This window comes from Calonectris borealis, chromosome 6 (genome assembly GCF_964195595.1).
Source record: "Calonectris borealis chromosome 6, bCalBor7.hap1.2, whole genome shotgun sequence".
Lineage (NCBI taxonomy): Eukaryota > Metazoa > Chordata > Aves > Procellariiformes > Procellariidae > Calonectris > Calonectris borealis.
Window position 1 is genome coordinate 44,885,149 of NC_134317.1, and position 8,350 is coordinate 44,893,498.

An 8,350-nucleotide genomic window follows, 5' to 3' on the forward strand; every position below is an offset into this window, starting at 1 on the left:
TCCTGGCTATCTCAGTGCAAAGCCCCACGTGGAGGGTGGTCGCTGCTGAGCTTGGCTCCGATGAGGGTAAGGGATAGGTCGCTGTTAGGTGCGAGCAGAGACACAGAGCCCCGGTATAGGTGGGGCTGAAGAGGGGGCCGACAAGAGACCGTGAGGGCCAGCATCAACCTTGGTTCCTGGCTACTTCAGTGCCAAGCCCCATGTGGAGGGTGGCCTCTTCGGAGCTCTGCCCTGATGAGGGTAAGGGATATGTCGAGGCTAAGTGGGAGAACAGAGACAGAGACCCGGTTTTGGTGGCCTGAGAAGGGGCTGCCAAGGGACCGTGAGGGCCAGCATCAGCCTTGGTTCGTGGCTACTTCAGTGCCTAGCTCCATGTGGCCGGTGGCCACTTCGGAGATTGGCCCTGATAAGGGTCAGGGCTAGGTTGAGGTTAGGTGGAAGAAGAGGCACAGAGCCCCGGTGTTGGTGAGACAGAGAAGGGGCTGCCAAGAGATCGTGAGGGCCGGCATCAACCTTGGTTCCTGGCTACTACAGTGCCTAAGCCCTACTTCCGTACCTAAGCCCCACTTGGAGAGTGGTCGCTTCGGAGGTGGCCCTGGTGAGAGTCAGGGCTAGGTTAATGTTAGGCGAGGGAACAGACTCAGAGCCCCTGTGTTGGCGAGGCTGCCAAGGAAGGTGTGGGCCAGCATCATCCGCGAGTCCTGGCTCTTCAGTGCCAAGTCCTATGTGGCGTTTGGCCGCTTCGGAAGCTTGGCTCTGAGGAGGGTAAGGGATATGTAGAGGATGAATGGGAGAACAGAGACAGAGCCCCGGTGTTGGTGGGGCTGAGAATGGGCTGCCAAGAGATCGTGAGGGCCAGCATCATCCTTGAGTCCTGGCTATTTCTATGCCTGAGCCGGTGGAGGTGGGTGGCCGTTTCGGAGCTTGCCTCTGAGGAGGATAAGGGATAGTTTGAGGTTCTGCGTAGATAACGAGATCCTCTGCATTAGTTAACGCCACCCACCACATGGACTCCAAACGAGGAGTAGCCCCTTCCCGGTCCCACTAGCCCTCTCCCTTATTCTCTAACCTAAATATCAACCTTTGCCTTACCATCTCTCAAGCCCATTTCCTAAACGGCTTCCCACCAGAGGGCGCTCCAACACAGAAAGAACCAGCTGTTCTGGTTGAAAGCTGTTTCTGGCTCTTGCCTTTCGTGGAAGCCCTTTCCGAGGGAGCTGCTCTCGCTCTACCACCCAACCAGCAACCTTACCACAGCCCAACTGCAAAGCAGTCGATCCCCTCTTCGGGCTCCCATAAACTAACAGGCAGGACTGAAAGATGTTGGTGGCTCTCACCTTCCCTTGATAGCCCCTTCTCAGCTGCCCAACACCCAGCCAGCTCCAGCACCCCAAATGTGCCATATCCACCACACCTAGCACTCCTTGCTACACATTGGTGGTGCCTGGTGCTAGGCATGTTCCGTTGCTGAGTCGTGGGGGTGTTGGGGGGTGGGAACTGCGGGGACTGGCTTCTTGTCATGTCCTGGTGCTGGGGATGCTGGGTGCTGTGTGCTGGGCTCCGGGGCTGCTGGCCATGTCGAGGTGCTGTGCATTGGTGGTGGGTGTGCTGGGTTGTGTGCATGTGTGGGAATAGGTGCTGGGCCATGGGAGTGCTGGGCCCTGGCAGTGCTGGGTGGAGGGTATGATGGGTGCATGTGTTGGTTTAACCCCAGCCAGCAAATAAACCCCACGCAGCCGCTGGCTCACCTCCCCCCCCACCCCGTGGGATTGGGGAGAGAATCGAGAAGGCACAAGTAGGAAAGCTCCCGTGTTGAGATAAAAACAGTTTAATGGTTGAAATAAAACGAAGTAGAACAGTAATAATAACAATGAGAACAACAACAACAACAGACGATACAAAGCAGGCAATGCACAATGCAACTGCTCACCGCTGCCGACCGCGTGTCATGAACTGGGGGGGGGAGGGGGTGTCGTTTCAGTGCCAAGCCCCATGTGGAGGGTGGCCGCTTCGGAGGTGGCCCTGGTGAGAGTCAGGGCTAGGTTGATGTTAGGCGGGAAAACAGACTCAGAGCCCCGGTGATGGTGGGGCTGCCTAGGGACTGCAAATGGAAGGGGAGGGCCAGCACCACCCTTGATTCCTGGCTATCTCAGTGCCAAGCCCCATGTGGAGGGTGGCCGCTGCGGAGCTTTGCCCTGATGAGGGTAAGGGATATGTCGAGGATTCGTGGGAGAACAGAGACAGAGCCCCGGTATTGGTGGGGCTGCAAAGAGATCGTGAGGGCCAGCATCAACCTTATTCTGGCTACTTCCCTATCTAAGCCCCACGTGGAGAGTGGTCGCTTCGGAGCTGGGCCCTGATGAGGGTCAGGGCTAGGTTGAGGTTAGGTGGGAGAACAGAGACAGAGCCCCGGCATTGGTGCGCCTGAGAAGGGGCTGCGCAGTGATCGTGAGGGCCAGCATCAACCTTGATTCCTGGCTACTGCCGTACCTAAGCCCCACATGAAGAGTGGTCGCTTCGGAGCTTGGCTCCGATGAGGGTAAGGGATAGGTCGCTGTTAGGTGCGAGCAGAGACACAGAGCCCCGGTATAGGTGGGGCTGAAGAGGGGGCCGACAAGAGACCGTGAGGGCCAGCATCAACCTTGGTTCCTGGCTACTTCAGTGCCAAGCCCCATGTGGAGGGTGGCCAATGCGGAGCTTTGCCCTGATGAAGGTAAGGGATATGTCGAGGCTAAGTGGGAGAACAGAGACAGAGACCCGGTATTGGTGCGCCTGAGAAGGGGCTGCCAAGAGATCGTGAGGGCCAGCATCAACCTTGATTCCTGGCTATCTCAGTGCAAAGCCCCACGTGGAGGGTGGTCGCTGCTGAGCTTGGCTCCGATGAGGGTAAGGGATAGGTCGCTGTTAGGTGCGAGCAGAGACACAGAGCCCCGGTATTGGTGGGGCTGAAGAGGGGGCCGACAAAAGACCGTGAGGGCCAGCATCAACCTTGGTTCCTGGCTACTTCAGTGTCAAGCCCCATGTGGAGGGTGGCCTCTTCGGAGCTCTGCCCTGATGAGGGTAAGGGATATGTCGAGGCTAAGTGGGAGAACAGAGACAGAGACCCGGTTTTGGTGGCCTGAGAAGGGGCTGCCAAGGGACCGTGAGGGCCAGCATCAGCCTTGGTTCGTGGCTACTTCAGTGCCTAGCTCCATGTGGCCGGTGGCCACTTCGGAGATTGGCCCTGATAAGGGTCAGGGCTAGGTTGAGGTTAGGTGGAAGAAGAGGCACAGAGCCCCGGTGTTGGTGAGACAGAGAAGGGGCTGCCAAGAGATCGTGAGGGCCGGCATCAACCTTGGTTCCTGGCTACTACAGTGCCTAAGCCCTACTTCCGTACCTAAGCCCCACTTGGAGAGTGGTCGCTTCGGAGGTGGCCCTGGTGAGAGTCAGGGCTAGGTTAATGTTAGGCGAGGGAACAGACTCAGAGCCCCTGTGTTGGCGAGGCTGCCAAGGAAGGTGTGGGCCAGCATCATCCGCGAGTCCTGGCTCTTCAGTGCCAAGTCCTATGTGGCGTTTGGCCGCTTCGGAAGCTTGGCTCTGAGGAGGGTAAGGGATATGTAGAGGATGAATGGGAGAACAGAGACAGAGCCCCGGTGTTGGTGGGGCTGAGAATGGGCTGCCAAGAGATCGTGAGGGCCAGCATCATCCTTGAGTCCTGGCTATGTCTATGCCTGAGCCGGTGGAGGTGGGTGGCCGTTTCGGAGCTTGCCTCTGAGGAGGATAAGGGATAGTTTGAGGTTCTGCGTAGATAACGAGATCCTCTGCATTAGTTAACGCCACCCACCACATGGACTCCAAACGAGGAGTAGCCCCTTCCCGGTCCCACTAGCCCTCTCCCTTATTCTCTAACCTAAATATCAACCTTTGCCTTACCATCTCTCAAGCCCATTTCCTAAACGGCTTCCCACCAGAGGGCGCTCCAACACAGAAAGAACCAGCTGTTCTGGTTGAAAGCTGTTTCTGGCTCTTGCCTTTCGTGGAAGCCCTTTCCGAGGGAGCTGCTCTCGCTCTACCACCCAACCAGCAACCTTACCACAGCCCAACTGCAAAGCAGTCGATCCCCTCTTCGGGCTCCCATAAACTAACAGGCAGGACTGAAAGATGTTGGTGGCTCTCACCTTCCCTTGATAGCCCCTTCTCAGCTGCCCAACACCCAGCCAGCTCCAGCACCCCAAATGTGCCATATCCACCACACCTAGCACTCCTTGCTACACATTGGTGGTGCCTGGTGCTAGGCATGTTCCGTTGCTGAGTCGTGGGGGTGTTGGGGGGTGGGAACTGCGGGGACTGGCTTCTTGTCATGTCCTGGTGCTGGGGATGCTGGGTGCTGTGTGCTGGGCTCCGGGGCTGCTGGGCATGTCGAGGTGCTGTGCATTGGTGGTGGGTGTGCTGGGTTGTGTGCATGTGTGGGAATCAGTGCTGGGCCATGGGAGTGCTGGGCCCTGGCAGTGCTGGGTGGAGGGTATGATGGGTGCATGTGTTGGTTTAACCCCAGCCAGCAAATAAACCCCACGCAGCCGCTGGCTCACCTCCCCCCCCACCCCGTGGGATTGGGGAGAGAATCGAGAAGGCACAAGTAGGAAAGCTCCCGTGTTGAGATAAAAACAGTTTAATGGTTGAAATAAAACGAAGTAGAACAGTAATAATAACAATGAGAACAACAACAACAACAGACGATACAAAGCAGGCAATGCACAATGCAACTGCTCACCGCTGCCGACCGCGTGTCATGAACTGGGGGGGGAGGGGGTGTCGTTTCAGTGCCAAGCCCCATGTGGAGGGTGGCCGCTTCGGAGGTGGCCCTGGTGAGAGTCAGGGCTAGGTTGATGTTAGGCGGGAGAACAGACTCAGAGCCCCGGTGTTGGTGGGGCTGCCTAGGGACTGCAAATGGAAGGGGAGGGCCAGCACCACCCTTGATTCCTGGCTATCTCAGTGCCAAGCCCCATGTGGAGGGTGGCCGCTGCGGAGCTTTGCCCTGATGAGGGTAAGGGATATGTCGAGGATTCGTGGGAGAACAGAGACAGAGCCCCGGTATTGGTGGGGCTGCAAAGAGATCGTGAGGGCCAGCATCAACCTTATTCTGGCTACTTCCCTATCTAAGCCCCACGTGGAGAGTGGTCGCTTCGGAGCTGGGCCCTGATGAGGGTCAGGGCTAGGTTGAGGTTAGGTGGGAGAACAGAGACAGAGCCCCGGCATTGGTGCGCCTGAGAAGGGGCTGCGCAGTGATCGTGAGGGCCAGCATCAACCTTGATTCCTGGCTACTGCCGTACCTAAGCCCCACATGAAGAGTGGTCGCTTCGGAGCTTGGCTCCGATGAGGGTAAGGGATAGGTCGCTGTTAGGTGCGAGCAGAGACACAGAGCCCCGGTATTGGTGGGGCTGAAGAGGGGGCTGACAAGAGACCGTGAGGGCCAGCATCAACCTTGGTTCCTGGCTACTTCAGTGCCAAGCCCCATGTGGAGGGTGGCCTCTTCGGAGCTCTGCCCTGATGAGGGTAAGGGATATGTCGAGGCTAAGTGGGAGAACAGAGACAGAGACTCGGTTTTGGTGGCCTGAGAAGGGGCTGCCAAGGGACCGTGAGGGCCAGCATCAGCCTTGGTTCCTGGCTACTTCAGTGCCTAGCTCCATGTGGCCGGTGGCCACTTCGGAGATTGGCCCTGATAAGGGTCAGGGCTAGGTTGAGGTTAGGTGGAAGAAGAGGCACAGAGCCCCGGTGTTGGTGAGACAGAGAAGGGGCTGCCAAGAGATCGTGAGGGCCGGCATCAACCTTGGTTCCTGGCTACTACAGTGCCTAAGCCCTACTTCCGTACCTAAGCGCCACTTGGAGAGTGGTCGCTTCGGAGGTGGCCCTGGTGAGAGTCAGGGCTAGGTTAATGTTAGGCGAGGGAACAGACTCAGAGCCCCTGTGTTGGCGAGGCTGCCAAGGAAGGTGTGGGCCAGCATCATCCGCGAGTCCTGGCTCTTCAGTGCCAAGTCCTATGTGGCGTTTGGCCGCTTCGGAAGCTTGGCTCTGAGGAGGGTAAGGGATATGTAGAGGATGAATGGGAGAACAGAGACAGAGCCCCGGTGTTGGTGGGGCTGAGAATGGGCTGCCAAGAGATCGTGAGGGCCAGCATCATCCTTGAGTCCTGGCTATTTCTATGCCTGAGCCGGTGGAGGTGGGTGGCCGTTTCGGAGCTTGCCTCTGAGGAGGATAAGGGATAGTTTGAGGTTCTGCGTAGATAACGAGATCCTCTGCATTAGTTAACGCCACCCACCACATGGACTCCAAACGAGGAGTAGCCCCTTCCCGGTCCCACTAGCCCTCTCCCTTATTCTCTAACCTAAATATCAACCTTTGCCTTACCATCTCTCAAGCCCATTTCCTAAACGGCTTCCCACCAGAGGGCGCTCCAACACAGAAAGAACCAGCTGTTCTGGTTGAAAGCTGTTTCTGGCTCTTGCCTTTCGTGGAAGCCCTTTCCGAGGGAGCTGCTCTCGCTCTACCACCCAACCAGCAACCTTACCACAGCCCAACTGCAAAGCAGTCGATCCCCTCTTCGGGCTCCCATAAACTAACAGGCAGGACTGAAAGATGTTGGTGGCTCTCACCTTCCCTTGATAGCCCCTTCTCAGCTGCCCAACACCCAGCCAGCTCCAGCACCCCAAATGTGCCATATCCACCACACCTAGCACTCCTTGCTACACATTGGTGGTGCCTGGTGCTAGGCATGTTCCGTTGCTGAGTCGTGGGGGTGTTGGGGGGTGGGAACTGCGGGGACTGGCTTCTTGTCATGTCCTGGTGCTGGGGATGCTGGGTGCTGTGTGCTGGGCTCCGGGGCTGCTGGCCATGTCGAGGTGCTGTGCATTGGTGGTGGGTGTGCTGGGTTGTGTGCATGTGTGGGAATAGGTGCTGGGCCATGGGAGTGCTGGGCCCTGGCAGTGCTGGGTGGAGGGTATGATGGGTGCATGTGTTGGTTTAACCCCAGCCAGCAAATAAACCCCACGCAGCCGCTGGCTCACCTCCCCCCCCACCCCGTGGGATTGGGGAGAGAATCGAGAAGGCACAAGTAGGAAAGCTCCCGTGTTGAGATAAAAACAGTTTAATGGTTGAAATAAAACGAAGTAGAACAGTAATAATAACAATGAGAACAACAACAACAACAGACGATACAAAGCAGGCAATGCACAATGCAACTGCTCACCGCTGCCGACCGCGTGTCATGAACTGGGGGGGGGAGGGGGTGTCGTTTCAGTGCCAAGCCCCATGTGGAGGGTGGCCGCTTCGGAGGTGGCCCTGGTGAGAGTCAGGGCTAGGTTGATGTTAGGCGGGAAAACAGACTCAGAGCCCCGGTGATGGTGGGGCTGCCTAGGGACTGCAAATGGAAGGGGAGGGCCAGCACCACCCTTGATTCCTGGCTATCTCAGTGCCAAGCCCCATGTGGAGGGTGGCCGCTGCGGAGCTTTGCCCTGATGAGGGTAAGGGATATGTCGAGGATTCGTGGGAGAACAGAGACAGAGCCCCGGTATTGGTGGGGCTGCAAAGAGATCGTGAGGGCCAGCATCAACCTTATTCTGGCTACTTCCCTATCTAAGCCCCACGTGGAGAGTGGTCGCTTCGGAGCTGGGCCCTGATGAGGGTCAGGGCTAGGTTGAGGTTAGGTGGGAGAACAGAGACAGAGCCCCGGCATTGGTGCGCCTGAGAAGGGGCTGCGCAGTGATCGTGAGGGCCAGCATCAACCTTGATTCCTGGCTACTGCCGTACCTAAGCCCCACATGAAGAGTGGTCGCTTCGGAGCTTGGCTCCGATGAGGGTAAGGGATAGGTCGCTGTTAGGTGCGAGCAGAGACACAGAGCCCCGGTATAGGTGGGGCTGAAGAGGGGGCCGACAAGAGACCGTGAGGGCCAGCATCAACCTTGGTTCCTGGCTACTTCAGTGCCAAGCCCCATGTGGAGGGTGGCCAATGCGGAGCTTTGCCCTGATGAAGGTAAGGGATATGTCGAGGCTAAGTGGGAGAACAGAGACAGAGACCCGGTATTGGTGCGCCTGAGAAGGGGCTGCCAAGAGATCGTGAGGGCCAGCATCAACCTTGATTCCTGGCTATCTCAGTGCAAAGCCCCACGTGGAGGGTGGTCGCTGCTGAGCTTGGCTCCGATGAGGGTAAGGGATAGGTCGCTGTTAGGTGCGAGCAGAGACACAGAGCCCCGGTATTGGTGGGGCTGAAGAGGGGGCCGACAAAAGACCGTGAGGGCCAGCATCAACCTTGGTTCCTGGCTACTTCAGTGTCAAGCCCCATGTGGAGGGTGGCCTCTTCGGAGCTCTGCCCTGATGA